We start from the raw sequence: 12,633 nt of genomic DNA on the forward strand, positions 1-12,633 counted from the left end.
TACATCGTAGGAAGTAGTTCTCGCATTCCTCACACTTTCTAATTATGGGGTTCGCTGTTAATGCCGACTCTCCACGCGTAGTAATCGATCTCGACACAATCAGCAAAAGATACAATTTTAGCAGAGCGTGGTTTCGATCCACGGACCTCTGGGTTATGGGCCCAGCACGCTTCTACTGCGCCACTCTGCTGTGTGGGGGTGTTCTAGCTCTTCGTCACATCACGTGGGACAGTTGGACAGTGTTGTCTGCGTGGCTTTCACACGCGTACATTTAATTGCGCAACATCTCCTACAGCTCTCAGCTTGACTTGTCTCGACTTTGCTCGACTGACGCTACGCTGACGCTTGCAGGCAGCGGCATTTACCACCATCACCTCGACATGCAGCTGCGAGATGCACAGGAATAACACTGCACTCCTCGATGCGGCGACATACGAAATCCACTGCCGAGCTGCGCGTTGGCAACTAACAAAATGCCGACCGTGCCAGGATCAGAAGCTGGAATCTTCCGATCCGTTGTCAGACGCGTTATCCCTTGCGCCATAGGGCCACGGACTGTGTCTCGTTCTACGAGACAAGTGCACCTCTCTAAGAAACGTGTTCTTCAGGGCTCTGCAAGCTCCCAAGGAAGGCACTTCTCGTCCAGCGGCGTGGTCGCGGTGCGCTTGCAGAGCTTGGACCTTGCCACATATCTGCGCCCGCTGTTCGACAGGTAGCAGGAGGCAAGGCGCGCGTTTTTCTGCGTTTTTTCGTTGACTAGAGGCAGTTGATGTGCATGTAAGCGTAGCATATGAAACACGAATAGCACGAAGCATTCGTAGTTAGGTGCCAAAGTAGCAGTGTGGCCGCAGGTGGCGATCGTATGTATTTGTGGCCACCACTGGTTTGCAGCAAAGTGAATATGGCTAATTGAGAGCGTTTGGCTGTAGCCCCAGTGGCGCAATTGGTTAGCGCACGGTACTTATAAGGCAGTAGCCGTGAGCAATGCCGGGGTTGTGAGTTCGAGCCTCACCTGGGGCATACTTTTATGTCGTAACAGCTGACAGCATCTGGAGGCTAGATTTCAGATGTATCAGCTACGCCAACAAGTTTAATGTGCATTATATGCGGTAGGTGCGTCTTCCTCGGTAGTATAGTGGTTAGTATCCCCGCCTGTCACGCGGGAGACCGGGGTTCGATTCCCCGCCGGGGAGGCGCGATTTTTATCTCACAAATCTGCTCGAGTGTTGCGCGTGTGGGGCGGAAGAGCATTAACTTTGCCATTAACTTGCTGCAAAATGCTACATCGTAGGAAGTAGTTCTCGCATTCCTCACACTTTCTAATTATGGGGTTCGCTGTTAATGCCGACTCTCCACGCGTAGTAATCGATCTCGACACAATCAGCAAAAGATATAATTTTAGCAGAGCGTGGTTTCGATCCACGGACCTCTGGGTTATGGGCCCAGCACGCTTCCACTGCGCCACTCTGCTGTTTGGGGGTATTCTAGCTCTTCGTCACATCACGTGGGACACTTGGACAGTGTTGTCTGCGTGGCTTTCACACGCGTACATTTAATTGCGCAACATCTCCTACAGCTCTCAGCTTGACTTGTCTCGACTTTGCTCGACTGACGCTACGCTGACGCTTGCAGGCAGCGGCATTTACCACCATCACCTCGACATGCAGCTGCGAGATGCACAGGAATAACACTGCACTCCTCGATGCGGCGACATACGAAATCCACTGCCGAGCTGCGCGTTGGCAACTAACAAATTGCCGGCCGTGCCAGGATCAGAAGCTGGAATCTTCCGATCCGTTGTCAGACGCGTTATCCCTTGCGCCATAGGGCCACAGACTGTGTCTCGTTCTACGAGACAAGTGCACCTCTCTAAGAAACGTGTTCTTCAGGGCTCTGCAAGCTCCCAAGGAAGGCACTTCTCGTCCAGCGGCGTGGTCGCGGTGCGCTTGCAGAGCTTGGACCTTGCCACATATCTGCGCCCGCTGTTCGACAGGTAGCAGGAGGCAAGGCGCGCGTTTTTCTGCGTTTTTTCGTTGACTAGAGGCAGTTGATGTGCATGTAAGCGTAGCATATGAAACACGAATAGCACGAAGCATTCGTAGTTAGGTGCCAAAGTCGCAGTGTGGCCGCAGGTGGCGATCGTATGTATTTGTGGCCACCACTGGTTTGCAGCAAAGTGAATATGGCTAATTGAGAGCGTTTGGCTGTGGACCCAGTGGCGCAATTGGTTAGCGCACGGTACTTATAAGGCAGTAGCCGTGAGCAATGCCGGGGTTGTGAATTCGAGCCTCACCTGGGGCATACTTTTATGTCGTAACAGCTGACAGCATCTGGAGGATAGATTTCAGATGTATCAGCTACGCCAACAAGTTTAATGTGCATTATATGCGGTAGGTGCGTCTTCCTCGGTAGTATAGTGGTTAGTATCCCCGCCTGTCACGCGGGAGACCATGGTTCGATTCCCCGCCGGGGAGGCGCGATTTTTATCTCACAAATCTGCTCGAGTGTTGCGCGTGTGGGGCGGAAGAGCATTAACTTTGCCATTAACTTGCTGCAAAATGCTACATCGTAGGAAGTAGTTCTCGCATTCCTCACACTTTCTAATTATGGGGTTCGCTGTTAATGCCGACTCTCCACGCGTAGTAATCGATCTCGACAAAATCAGCGAAAGATATAATTTTAGCAGAGCGTGGTTTCGATCCACGGACCTCTGGGTTATGGGCCCAGCACGCTTCCACTGCGCCACTCTGCTGTGTGGGGGTGTTCTAGCTCTTCGTCACATCACGTGGGACACTTGGACAGTGTTGTCTGCGTGGCTTTCACACGCGTACATTTAATTGCGCAACATCTCCTACAGCTCTCAGCTTGACTTGTCTCGACTTTGCTCGACTGACGCTACGCTGACGCTTGCAGGCAGCGGCATTTACCACCATCACCTCGACATGCAGCTGCGAGATGCACAGGAATAACACTGCACTCCTCGATGCGGCGACATACGAAATCCACTGCCGAGCTGCGCGTTGGCAACTAACAAATTGCCGACCGTGCCAGGATCAGAAGCTGGAATCTTCCGATCCGTTGTCAGACGCGTTATCCCTTGCGCCATAGGGCCACAGACTGTGTCTCGTTCTACGAGACAAGTGCACCTCTCTAAGAAACGTGTTCTTCAGGGCTCTGCAAGCTCCCAAGGAAGGCACTTCTCGTCCAGCGGCGTGGTCGCGGTGCGCTTGCAGAGCTTGGACCTTGCCACATATCTGCGCCCGCTGTTCGACAGGTAGCAGGAGGCAAGGCGCGCGTTTTTCTGCGTTTTTTCGTTGACTAGAGGCAGTTGATGTGCATGTAAGCGTAGCATATGAAACACGAATAGCACGAAGCATTCGTAGTTAGGTGCCAAAGTCGCAGTGTGGCCGCAGGTGGCGATCGTATGTATTTGTGGCCACCACTGGTTTGCAGCAAAGTGAATATGGCTAATTGAGAGCGTTTGGCTGTAGCCCCAGTGGCGCAATTGGTTAGCGCACGGTACTTATAAGGCAGTAGCCGTGAGCAATGCCGGGGTTGTGATTTCGAGCCTCACCTGGGGCATACTTTTATGTCGTAACAGCTGACAGCATCTGGAGGCTAGATTTCAGATGTATCAGCTACGCCAACAAGTTTAATGTGCATTATAGGCGGTAGGTGCGACTTCCTCGGTAGTATAGTGGTTAGTATCCCCGCCTGTCACGCGGGAGACCGGGGTTCGATTCCCCGCCGGGGAGGCGCGATTTTTATCTCACAAATCTGCTCGAGTGTTGCGCGTGTGGGGTGGAAGAGCATTAACTTTGCCATTAACTTGCTGCAAAATGCTACATCGTAGGAAGTAGTTCTCGCATTCCTCACACTTTCTAATTATGGGGTTCGCTGTTAATGCCGACTCTCCACGCGTAGTAATCGATCTCGACACAATCAGCAAAAGATACAATTTTAGCAGAGCGTGGTTTCGATCCACGGACCTCTGGGTTATGGGCCCAGCACGCTTCTACTGCGCCACTCTGCTGTGTGGGGGTGTTCTAGCTCTTCGTCACATCACGTGGGACAGTTGGACAGTGTTGTCTGCGTGGCTTTCACACGCGTACATTTAATTGCGCAACATCTCCTACAGCTCTCAGCTTGACTTGTCTCGACTTTGCTCGACTGACGCTACGCTGACGCTTGCAGGCAGCGGCATTTACCACCATCACCTCGACATGCAGCTGCGAGATGCACAGGAATAACACTGCACTCCTCGATGCGGCGACATACGAAATCCACTGCCGAGCTGCGCGTTGGCAACTAACAAAATGCCGACCGTGCCAGGATCAGAAGCTGGAATCTTCCGATCCGTTGTCAGACGCGTTATCCCTTGCGCCATAGGGCCACGGACTGTGTCTCGTTCTACGAGACAAGTGCACCTCTCTAAGAAACGTGTTCTTCAGGGCTCTGCAAGCTCCCAAGGAAGGCACTTCTCGTCCAGCGGCGTGGTCGCGGTGCGCTTGCAGAGCTTGGACCTTGCCACATATCTGCGCCCGCTGTTCGACAGGTAGCAGGAGGCAAGGCGCGCGTTTTTCTGCGTTTTTTCGTTGACTAGAGGCAGTTGATGTGCATGTAAGCGTAGCATATGAAACACGAATAGCACGAAGCATTCGTAGTTAGGTGCCAAAGTAGCAGTGTGGCCGCAGGTGGCGATCGTATGTATTTGTGGCCACCACTGGTTTGCAGCAAAGTGAATATGGCTAATTGAGAGCGTTTGGCTGTAGCCCCAGTGGCGCAATTGGTTAGCGCACGGTACTTATAAGGCAGTAGCCGTGAGCAATGCCGGGGTTGTGAGTTCGAGCCTCACCTGGGGCATACTTTTATGTCGTAACAGCTGACAGCATCTGGAGGCTAGATTTCAGATGTATCAGCTACGCCAACAAGTTTAATGTGCATTATATGCGGTAGGTGCGTCTTCCTCGGTAGTATAGTGGTTAGTATCCCCGCCTGTCACGCGGGAGACCGGGGTTCGATTCCCCGCCGGGGAGGCGCGATTTTTATCTCACAAATCTGCTCGAGTGTTGCGCGTGTGGGGCGGAAGAGCATTAACTTTGCCATTAACTTGCTGCAAAATGCTACATCGTAGGAAGTAGTTCTCGCATTCCTCACACTTTCTAATTATGGGGTTCGCTGTTAATGCCGACTCTCCACGCGTAGTAATCGATCTCGACACAATCAGCAAAAGATACAATTTTAGCAGAGCGTGGTTTCGATCCACGGACCTCTGGGTTATGGGCCCAGCACGCTTCTACTGCGCCACTCTGCTGTGTGGGGGTGTTCTAGCTCTTCGTCACATCACGTGGGACAGTTGGACAGTGTTGTCTGCGTGGCTTTCACACGCGTACATTTAATTGCGCAACATCTCCTACAGCTCTCAGCTTGACTTGTCTCGACTTTGCTCGACTGACGCTACGCTGACGCTTGCAGGCAGCGGCATTTACCACCATCACCTCGACATGCAGCTGCGAGATGCACAGGAATAACACTGCACTCCTCGATGCGGCGACATACGAAATCCACTGCCGAGCTGCGCTTTGGCAACTAACAAATTGCCGACCGTGCCAGGATCAGAAGCTGGAATCTTCCGATCCGTTGTCAGACGCGTTATCCCTTGCGCCATAGGGCCACAGACTGTGTCTCGTTCTACGAGACAAGTGCACCTCTCTAAGAAACGTGTTCTTCAGGGCTCTGCAAGCTCCCAAGGAAGGCACTTCTCGTCCAGCGGCGTGGTCGCGGTGCGCTTGCAGAGCTTGGACCTTGCCACATATCTGCGCCCGCTGTTCGACAGGTAGCAGGAGGCAAGGCGCGCGTTTTTCTGCGTTTTTTCGTTGACTAGAGGCAGTTGATGTGCATGTAAGCGTAGCATATGAAACACGAATAGCACGAAGCATTCGTAGTTAGGTGCCAAAGTCGCAGTGTGGCCGCAGGTGGCGATCGTATGTATTTGTGGCCACCACTGGTTTGCAGCAAAGTGAATATGGCTAATTGAGAGCGTTTGGCTGTAGCCCCAGTGGCGCAATTGGTTAGCGCACGGTACTTATAAGGCAGTAGCCGTGAGCAATGCCGGGGTTGTGAGTTCGAGCCTCACCTGGGGCATACTTTTATGTCGTAACAGCTGACAGCATCTGGAGGCTAGATTTCAGATGTATCAGCTACGCCAACAAGTTTAATGTGCATTATATGCGGTAGGTGCGACTTCCTCGGTAGTATAGTGTTTAGTATCCCCGCCTGTCACGCGGGAGACCGGGGTTCGATTCCCCGCCGGGGAGGCGCGATTTTTATCTCACAAATCTGCTCGAGTGTTGCGCGTGTGGGGTGGAAGAGCATTAACTTTGCCATTAACTTGCTGCAAAATGCTACATCGTAGGAAGTAGTTCTCGCATTCCTCACACTTTCTAATTATGGGGTTCGCTGTTAATGCCGACTCTCCACGCGTAGTAATCGATCTCGACACAATCAGCAAAAGATACAATTTTAGCAGAGCGTGGTTTCGATCCACGGACCTCTGGGTTATGGGCCCAGCACGCTTCTACTGCGCCACTCTGATGTGTGGGGGTGTTCTAGCTCTTCGTCACATCACGTGGGACAGTTGGACAGTGTTGTCTGCGTGGCTTTCACACGCGTACATTTAATTGCGCAACATCTCCTACAGCTCTCAGCTTGACTTGTCTCGACTTTGCTCGACTGACGCTACGCTGACGCTTGCAGGCAGCGGCATTTACCACCATCACCTCGACATGCAGCTGCGAGATGCACAGGAATAACACTGCACTCCTCGATGCGGCGACATACGAAATCCACTGCCGAGCTGCGCGTTGGCAACTAACAAAATGCCGACCGTGCCAGGATCAGAAGCTGGAATCTTCCGATCCGTTGTCAGACGCGTTATCCCTTGCGCCATAGGGCCACGGACTGTGTCTCGTTCTACGAGACAAGTGCACCTCTCTAAGAAACGTGTTCTTCAGGGCTCTGCAAGCTCCCAAGGAAGGCACTTCTCGTCCAGCGGCGTGGTCGCGGTGCGCTTGCAGAGCTTGGACCTTGCCACATATCTGCGCCCGCTGTTCGACAGGTAGCAGGAGGCAAGGCGCGCGTTTTTCTGCGTTTTTTCGTTGACTAGAGGCAGTTGATGTGCATGTAAGCGTAGCATATGAAACACGAATAGCACGAAGCATTCGTAGTTAGGTGCCAAAGTAGCAGTGTGGCCGCAGGTGGCGATCGTATGTATTTGTGGCCACCACTGGTTTGCAGCAAAGTGAATATGGCTAATTGAGAGCGTTTGGCTGTAGCCCCAGTGGCGCAATTGGTTAGCGCACGGTACTTATAAGGCAGTAGCCGTGAGCAATGCCGGGGTTGTGAGTTCGAGCCTCACCTGGGGCATACTTTTATGTCGTAACAGCTGACAGCATCTGGAGGCTAGATTTCAGATGTATCAGCTACGCCAACAAGTTTAATGTGCATTATATGCGGTAGGTGCGTCTTCCTCGGTAGTATAGTGGTTAGTATCCCCGCCTGTCACGCGGGAGACCGGGGTTCGATTCCCCGCCGGGGAGGCGCGATTTTTATCTCACAAATCTGCTCGAGTGTTGCGCGTGTGGGGCGGAAGAGCATTAACTTTGCCATTAACTTGCTGCAAAATGCTACATCGTAGGAAGTAGTTCTCGCATTCCTCACACTTTCTAATTATGGGGTTCGCTGTTAATGCCGACTCTCCACGCGTAGTAATCGATCTCGACACAATCAGCAAAAGATATAATTTTAGCAGAGCGTGGTTTCGATCCACGGACCTCTGGGTTATGGGCCCAGCACGCTTCCACTGCGCCACTCTGCTGTTTGGGGGTATTCTAGCTCTTCGTCACATCACGTGGGACACTTGGACAGTGTTGTCTGCGTGGCTTTCACACGCGTACATTTAATTGCGCAACATCTCCTACAGCTCTCAGCTTGACTTGTCTCGACTTTGCTCGACTGACGCTACGCTGACGCTTGCAGGCAGCGGCATTTACCACCATCACCTCGACATGCAGCTGCGAGATGCACAGGAATAACACTGCACTCCTCGATGCGGCGACATACGAAATCCACTGCCGAGCTGCGCGTTGGCAACTAACAAAATGTCGACCGTGCCAGGATCAGAAGCTGGAATCTTCCGATCCGTTGTCAGACGCGTTATCCCTTGCGCCATAGGGCCACGGACTGTGTCTCGTTCTACGAGACAAGTGCACCTCTCTAAGAAACGTGTTCTTCAGGGCTCTGCAAGCTCCCAAGGAAGGCACTTCTCGTCCAGCGGCGTGGTCGCGGTGCGCTTGCAGAGCTTGGACCTTGCCACATATCTGCGCCCGCTGTTCGACAGGTAGCAGGAGGCAAGGCGCGCGTTTTTCTGCGTTTTTTCGTTGACTAGAGGCAGTTGATGTGCATGTAAGCGTAGCATATGAAACACGAATAGCACGAAGCATTCGTAGTTAGGTGCCAAAGTCGCAGTGTGGCCGCAGGTGGCGATCGTATGTATTTGTGGCCACCACTGGTTTGCAGCAAAGTGAATATGGCTAATTGAGAGCGTTTGGCTGTAGCCCCAGTGGCGCAATTGGTTAGCGCACGGTACTTATAAGGCAGTAGCCGTGAGCAATGCCGGGGTTGTGAATTCGAGCCTCACCTGGGGCATACTTTTATGTCGTAACAGCTGACAGCATCTGGAGGCTAGATTTCAGATGTATCAGCTACGCCAACAAGTTTAATGTGCATTATATGCGGTAGGTGCGACTTCCTCGGTAGTATAGTGTTTAGTATCCCCGCCTGTCACGCGGGAGACCGGGGTTCGATTCCCCGCCGGGGAGGCGCGATTTTTATCTCACAAATCTGCTCGAGTGTTGCGCGTGTGGGGTGGAAGAGCATTAACTTTGCCATTAACTTGCTGCAAAATGCTACATCGTAGGAAGTAGTTCTCGCATTCCTCACACTTTCTAATTATGGGGTTCGCTGTTAATGCCGACTCTCCACGCGTAGTAATCGATCTCGACACAATCAGCAAAAGATACAATTTTAGCAGAGCGTGGTTTCGATCCACGGACCTCTGGGTTATGGGCCCAGCACGCTTCTACTGCGCCACTCTGCTGTGTGGGGGTGTTCTAGCTCTTCGTCACATCACGTGGGACAGTTGGACAGTGTTGTCTGCGTGGCTTTCACACGCGTACATTTAATTGCGCAACATCTCCTACAGCTCTCAGCTTGACTTGTCTCGACTTTGCTCGACTGACGCTACGCTGACGCTTGCAGGCAGCGGCATTTACCACCATCACCTCGACATGCAGCTGCGAGATGCACAGGAATAACACTGCACTCCTCGATGCGGCGACATACGAAATCCACTGCCGAGCTGCGCGTTGGCAACTAACAAAATGCCGACCGTGCCAGGATCAGAAGCTGGAATCTTCCGATCCGTTGTCAGACGCGTTATCCCTTGCGCCATAGGGCCACGGACTGTGTCTCGTTCTACGAGACAAGTGCACCTCTCTAAGAAACGTGTTCTTCAGGGCTCTGCAAGCTCCCAAGGAAGGCACTTCTCGTCCAGCGGCGTGGTCGCGGTGCGCTTGCAGAGCTTGGACCTTGCCACATATCTGCGCCCGCTGTTCGACAGGTAGCAGGAGGCAAGGCGCGCGTTTTTCTGCGTTTTTTCGTTGACTAGAGGCAGTTGATGTGCATGTAAGCGTAGCATATGAAACACGAATAGCACGAAGCATTCGTAGTTAGGTGCCAAAGTCGCAGTGTGGCCGCAGGTGGCGATCGTATGTATTTGTGGCCACCACTGGTTTGCAGCAAAGTGAATATGGCTAATTGAGAGCGTTTGGCTGTAGCCCCAGTGGCGCAATTGGTTAGCGCACGGTACTTATAAGGCAGTAGCCGTGAGCAATGCCGGGGTTGTGAGTTCGAGCCTCACCTGGGGCATACTTTTATGTCGTAACAGCTGACAGCATCTGGAGGCTAGATTTCAGATGTATCAGCTACGCCAACAAGTTTAATGTGCATTATAGGCGGTAGGTGCGTCTTCCTCGGTAGTATAGTGGTTAGTATCCCCGCCTGTCACGCGGGAGACCGGGGTTCGATTCCCCGGCGGGGAGGCGCGATTTTTATCTCACAAATCTGCTCGAGTGTTGCGCGTGTGGGGCGGAAGAGCATTAACTTTGCCATTAACTTGCTGCAAAATGCTACATCGTAGGAAGTAGTTCTCGCATTCCTCACACTTTCTAATTATGGGGTTCGCTGTTAATGCCGACTCTCCACGCGTAGTAATCGATCTCGACACAATCAGCAAAAGATATAATTTTAGCAGAGCGTGGTTTCGATCCACGGACCTCTGGGTTATGGGCCCAGCACGCTTCCACTGCGCCACTCTGCTGTTTGGGGGTATTCTAGCTCTTCGTCACATCACGTGGGACACTTGGACAGTGTTGTCTGCGTGGCTTTCACACGCGTACATTTAATTGCGCAACATCTCCTACAGCTCTCAGCTTGACTTGTCTCGACTTTGCTCGACTGACGCTACGCTGACGCTTGCAGGCAGCGGCATTTACCACCATCACCTCGACATGCAGCTGCGAGATGCACAGGAATAACACTGCACTCCTCGATGCGGCGACATACGAAATCCACTGCCGAGCTGCGCGTTGGCAACTAACAAAATGTCGACCGTGCCAGGATCAGAAGCTGGAATCTTCCGATCCGTTGTCAGACGCGTTATCCCTTGCGCCATAGGGCCACGGACTGTGTCTCGTTCTACGAGACAAGTGCACCTCTCTAAGAAACGTGTTCTTCAGGGCTCTGCAAGCTCCCAAGGAAGGCACTTCTCGTCCAGCGGCGTGGTCGCGGTGCGCTTGCAGAGCTTGGACCTTGCCACATATCTGCGCCCGCTGTTCGACAGGTAGCAGGAGGCAAGGCGCGCGTTTTTCTGCGTTTTTTCGTTGACTAGAGGCAGTTGATGTGCATGTAAGCGTAGCATATGAAACACGAATAGCACGAAGCATTCGTAGTTAGGTGCCAAAGTAGCAGTGTGGCCGCAGGTGGCGATCGTATGTATTTGTGGCCACCACTGGTTTGCAGCAAAGTGAATATGGCTAATTGAGAGCGTTTGGCTGTAGCCCCAGTGGCGCAATTGGTTAGCGCACGGTACTTATAAGGCAGTAGCCGTGAGCAATGCCGGGGTTGTGAGTTCGAGCCTCACCTGGGGCATACTTTTATGTCGTAACAGCTGACAGCATCTGGAGGCTAGATTTCAGATGTATCAGCTACGCCAACAAGTTTAATGTGCATTATATGCGGTAGGTGCGTCTTCCTCGGTAGTATAGTGGTTAGTATCCCCGCCTGTCACGCGGGAGACCGGGGTTCGATTCCCCGCCGGGGAGGCGCGATTTTTATCTCACAAATCTGCTCGAGTGTTGCGCGTGTGGGGCGGAAGAGCATAAACTTTGCCATTAACTTGCTGCAAAATGCTACATCGTAGGAAGTAGTTCTCGCATTCCTCACACTTTCTAATTATGGGGTTCGCTGTTAATGCCGACTCTCCACGCGTAGTAATCGATCTCGACACAATCAGCAAAAGATATAATTTTAGCAGAGCGTGGTTTCGATCCACGGACCTCTGGGTTATGGGCCCAGCACGCTTCTACTGCGCCACTCTGCTGTGTGGGGGTGTTCTAGCTCTTCGTCACATCACGTGGGACACTTGGACAGTGTTGTCTGCGTGGCTTTCACACGCGTACATTTAATTGCGCAACATCTCCTACAGCTCTCAGCTTGACTTGTCTCGACTTTGCTCGACTGACGCTACGCTGACGCTTGCAGGCAGCGGCATTTACCACCATCACCTCGACATGCAGCTGCGAGATGCACAGGAATAACACTGCACTCCTCGATGCGGCGACATACGAAATCCACTGCCGAGCTGCGCGTTGGCAACTAACAAAATGCCGACCGTGCCAGGATCAGAAGCTGGAATCTTCCGATCCGTTGTCAGACGCGTTATCCCTTGCGCCATAGGGCCACGGACTGTGTCTCGTTCTACGAGACAAGTGCACCTCTCTAAGAAACGTGTTCTTCAGGGCTCTGCAAGCTCCCAAGGAAGGCACTTCTCGTCCAGCGGCGTGGTCGCGGTGCGCTTGCAGAGCTTGGACCTTGCCACATATCTGCGCCCGCTGTTCGACAGGTAGCAGGAGGCAAGGCGCGCGTTTTTCTGCGTTTTTTCGTTGACTAGAGGCAGTTGATGTGCATGTAAGCGTAGCATATGAAACACGAATAGCACGAAGCATTCGTAGTTAGGTGCCAAAGTAGCAGTGTGGCCGCAGGTGGCGATCGTATGTATTTGTGGCCACCACTGGTTTGCAGCAAAGTGAATATGGCTAATTGAGAGCGTTTGGCTGTAGCCCCAGTGGCGCAATTGGTTAGCGCACGGTACTTATAAGGCAGTAGCCGTGAGCAATGCCGGGGTTGTGAGTTCGAGCCTCACCTGGGGCATACTTTTATGTCGTAACAGCTGACAGCATCTGGAGGCTAGATTTCAGATGTATCAGCTACGCCAACAAGTTTAATGTGCATTAT

The 12,633-nt window shown here is 52.5% G+C and overlaps 26 non-coding genes across 26 annotated transcripts; 17 read left to right on the plus strand and 9 right to left on the minus strand.

The window, feature by feature from the left end:
* Positions 1-118: 118 nt before the first annotated feature.
* Trnam-cau (transfer RNA methionine (anticodon CAU)) lies at positions 119-190 on the minus strand. Its single transcript has one exon. It is a non-coding gene; the product is annotated as a tRNA-Met (tRNA).
* A 738-nt stretch (positions 191-928) lies between these two features.
* On the plus strand, positions 929-1,020 carry Trnai-uau (transfer RNA isoleucine (anticodon UAU)). Its single transcript is given in 2 exon segments — positions 929-966; positions 985-1,020. It is a non-coding gene; the product is annotated as a tRNA-Ile (tRNA).
* Positions 1,021-1,121: 101 nt separating this feature from the next.
* On the plus strand, positions 1,122-1,193 carry Trnad-guc (transfer RNA aspartic acid (anticodon GUC)). Its single transcript has one exon. It is a non-coding gene; the product is annotated as a tRNA-Asp (tRNA).
* Positions 1,194-1,399: 206 nt separating this feature from the next.
* Positions 1,400-1,471, minus strand: Trnam-cau (transfer RNA methionine (anticodon CAU)). The gene has a single exon. It is a non-coding gene; the product is annotated as a tRNA-Met (tRNA).
* Positions 1,472-2,680: 1,209 nt separating this feature from the next.
* Trnam-cau (transfer RNA methionine (anticodon CAU)) lies at positions 2,681-2,752 on the minus strand. The gene has a single exon. It is a non-coding gene; the product is annotated as a tRNA-Met (tRNA).
* A 738-nt stretch (positions 2,753-3,490) lies between these two features.
* On the plus strand, positions 3,491-3,582 carry Trnai-uau (transfer RNA isoleucine (anticodon UAU)). The gene is given in 2 exon segments: positions 3,491-3,528; positions 3,547-3,582. It is a non-coding gene; the product is annotated as a tRNA-Ile (tRNA).
* A 101-nt stretch (positions 3,583-3,683) lies between these two features.
* Positions 3,684-3,755, plus strand: Trnad-guc (transfer RNA aspartic acid (anticodon GUC)). The gene has a single exon. It is a non-coding gene; the product is annotated as a tRNA-Asp (tRNA).
* Positions 3,756-3,961: 206 nt separating this feature from the next.
* On the minus strand, positions 3,962-4,033 carry Trnam-cau (transfer RNA methionine (anticodon CAU)). The gene has a single exon. It is a non-coding gene; the product is annotated as a tRNA-Met (tRNA).
* Positions 4,034-4,771: 738 nt separating this feature from the next.
* Positions 4,772-4,863, plus strand: Trnai-uau (transfer RNA isoleucine (anticodon UAU)). Its single transcript is given in 2 exon segments — positions 4,772-4,809; positions 4,828-4,863. It is a non-coding gene; the product is annotated as a tRNA-Ile (tRNA).
* A 101-nt stretch (positions 4,864-4,964) lies between these two features.
* Trnad-guc (transfer RNA aspartic acid (anticodon GUC)) lies at positions 4,965-5,036 on the plus strand. Its single transcript has one exon. It is a non-coding gene; the product is annotated as a tRNA-Asp (tRNA).
* Positions 5,037-5,242: 206 nt separating this feature from the next.
* Trnam-cau (transfer RNA methionine (anticodon CAU)) lies at positions 5,243-5,314 on the minus strand. The gene has a single exon. It is a non-coding gene; the product is annotated as a tRNA-Met (tRNA).
* Positions 5,315-6,052: 738 nt separating this feature from the next.
* On the plus strand, positions 6,053-6,144 carry Trnai-uau (transfer RNA isoleucine (anticodon UAU)). Its single transcript is given in 2 exon segments — positions 6,053-6,090; positions 6,109-6,144. It is a non-coding gene; the product is annotated as a tRNA-Ile (tRNA).
* Positions 6,145-6,245: 101 nt separating this feature from the next.
* Trnad-guc (transfer RNA aspartic acid (anticodon GUC)) lies at positions 6,246-6,317 on the plus strand. Its single transcript has one exon. It is a non-coding gene; the product is annotated as a tRNA-Asp (tRNA).
* Positions 6,318-7,333: 1,016 nt separating this feature from the next.
* On the plus strand, positions 7,334-7,425 carry Trnai-uau (transfer RNA isoleucine (anticodon UAU)). Its single transcript is given in 2 exon segments — positions 7,334-7,371; positions 7,390-7,425. It is a non-coding gene; the product is annotated as a tRNA-Ile (tRNA).
* A 101-nt stretch (positions 7,426-7,526) lies between these two features.
* Positions 7,527-7,598, plus strand: Trnad-guc (transfer RNA aspartic acid (anticodon GUC)). Its single transcript has one exon. It is a non-coding gene; the product is annotated as a tRNA-Asp (tRNA).
* A 206-nt stretch (positions 7,599-7,804) lies between these two features.
* On the minus strand, positions 7,805-7,876 carry Trnam-cau (transfer RNA methionine (anticodon CAU)). Its single transcript has one exon. It is a non-coding gene; the product is annotated as a tRNA-Met (tRNA).
* Positions 7,877-8,614: 738 nt separating this feature from the next.
* Trnai-uau (transfer RNA isoleucine (anticodon UAU)) lies at positions 8,615-8,706 on the plus strand. The gene is given in 2 exon segments: positions 8,615-8,652; positions 8,671-8,706. It is a non-coding gene; the product is annotated as a tRNA-Ile (tRNA).
* Positions 8,707-8,807: 101 nt separating this feature from the next.
* Positions 8,808-8,879, plus strand: Trnad-guc (transfer RNA aspartic acid (anticodon GUC)). Its single transcript has one exon. It is a non-coding gene; the product is annotated as a tRNA-Asp (tRNA).
* A 206-nt stretch (positions 8,880-9,085) lies between these two features.
* Trnam-cau (transfer RNA methionine (anticodon CAU)) lies at positions 9,086-9,157 on the minus strand. Its single transcript has one exon. It is a non-coding gene; the product is annotated as a tRNA-Met (tRNA).
* A 738-nt stretch (positions 9,158-9,895) lies between these two features.
* On the plus strand, positions 9,896-9,987 carry Trnai-uau (transfer RNA isoleucine (anticodon UAU)). The gene is given in 2 exon segments: positions 9,896-9,933; positions 9,952-9,987. It is a non-coding gene; the product is annotated as a tRNA-Ile (tRNA).
* Positions 9,988-10,088: 101 nt separating this feature from the next.
* On the plus strand, positions 10,089-10,160 carry Trnad-guc (transfer RNA aspartic acid (anticodon GUC)). Its single transcript has one exon. It is a non-coding gene; the product is annotated as a tRNA-Asp (tRNA).
* A 206-nt stretch (positions 10,161-10,366) lies between these two features.
* Positions 10,367-10,438, minus strand: Trnam-cau (transfer RNA methionine (anticodon CAU)). Its single transcript has one exon. It is a non-coding gene; the product is annotated as a tRNA-Met (tRNA).
* A 738-nt stretch (positions 10,439-11,176) lies between these two features.
* Trnai-uau (transfer RNA isoleucine (anticodon UAU)) lies at positions 11,177-11,268 on the plus strand. The gene is given in 2 exon segments: positions 11,177-11,214; positions 11,233-11,268. It is a non-coding gene; the product is annotated as a tRNA-Ile (tRNA).
* Positions 11,269-11,369: 101 nt separating this feature from the next.
* On the plus strand, positions 11,370-11,441 carry Trnad-guc (transfer RNA aspartic acid (anticodon GUC)). Its single transcript has one exon. It is a non-coding gene; the product is annotated as a tRNA-Asp (tRNA).
* Positions 11,442-11,647: 206 nt separating this feature from the next.
* On the minus strand, positions 11,648-11,719 carry Trnam-cau (transfer RNA methionine (anticodon CAU)). The gene has a single exon. It is a non-coding gene; the product is annotated as a tRNA-Met (tRNA).
* Positions 11,720-12,457: 738 nt separating this feature from the next.
* On the plus strand, positions 12,458-12,549 carry Trnai-uau (transfer RNA isoleucine (anticodon UAU)). The gene is given in 2 exon segments: positions 12,458-12,495; positions 12,514-12,549. It is a non-coding gene; the product is annotated as a tRNA-Ile (tRNA).
* The last annotated feature ends 84 nt before the right edge of the window (positions 12,550-12,633 follow it).

The sequence above is a fragment of the Schistocerca gregaria genome, chromosome 8 (genome assembly GCF_023897955.1).
Source record: "Schistocerca gregaria isolate iqSchGreg1 chromosome 8, iqSchGreg1.2, whole genome shotgun sequence".
NCBI classification, from domain to species: Eukaryota; Metazoa; Arthropoda; class Insecta; order Orthoptera; family Acrididae; genus Schistocerca; species Schistocerca gregaria.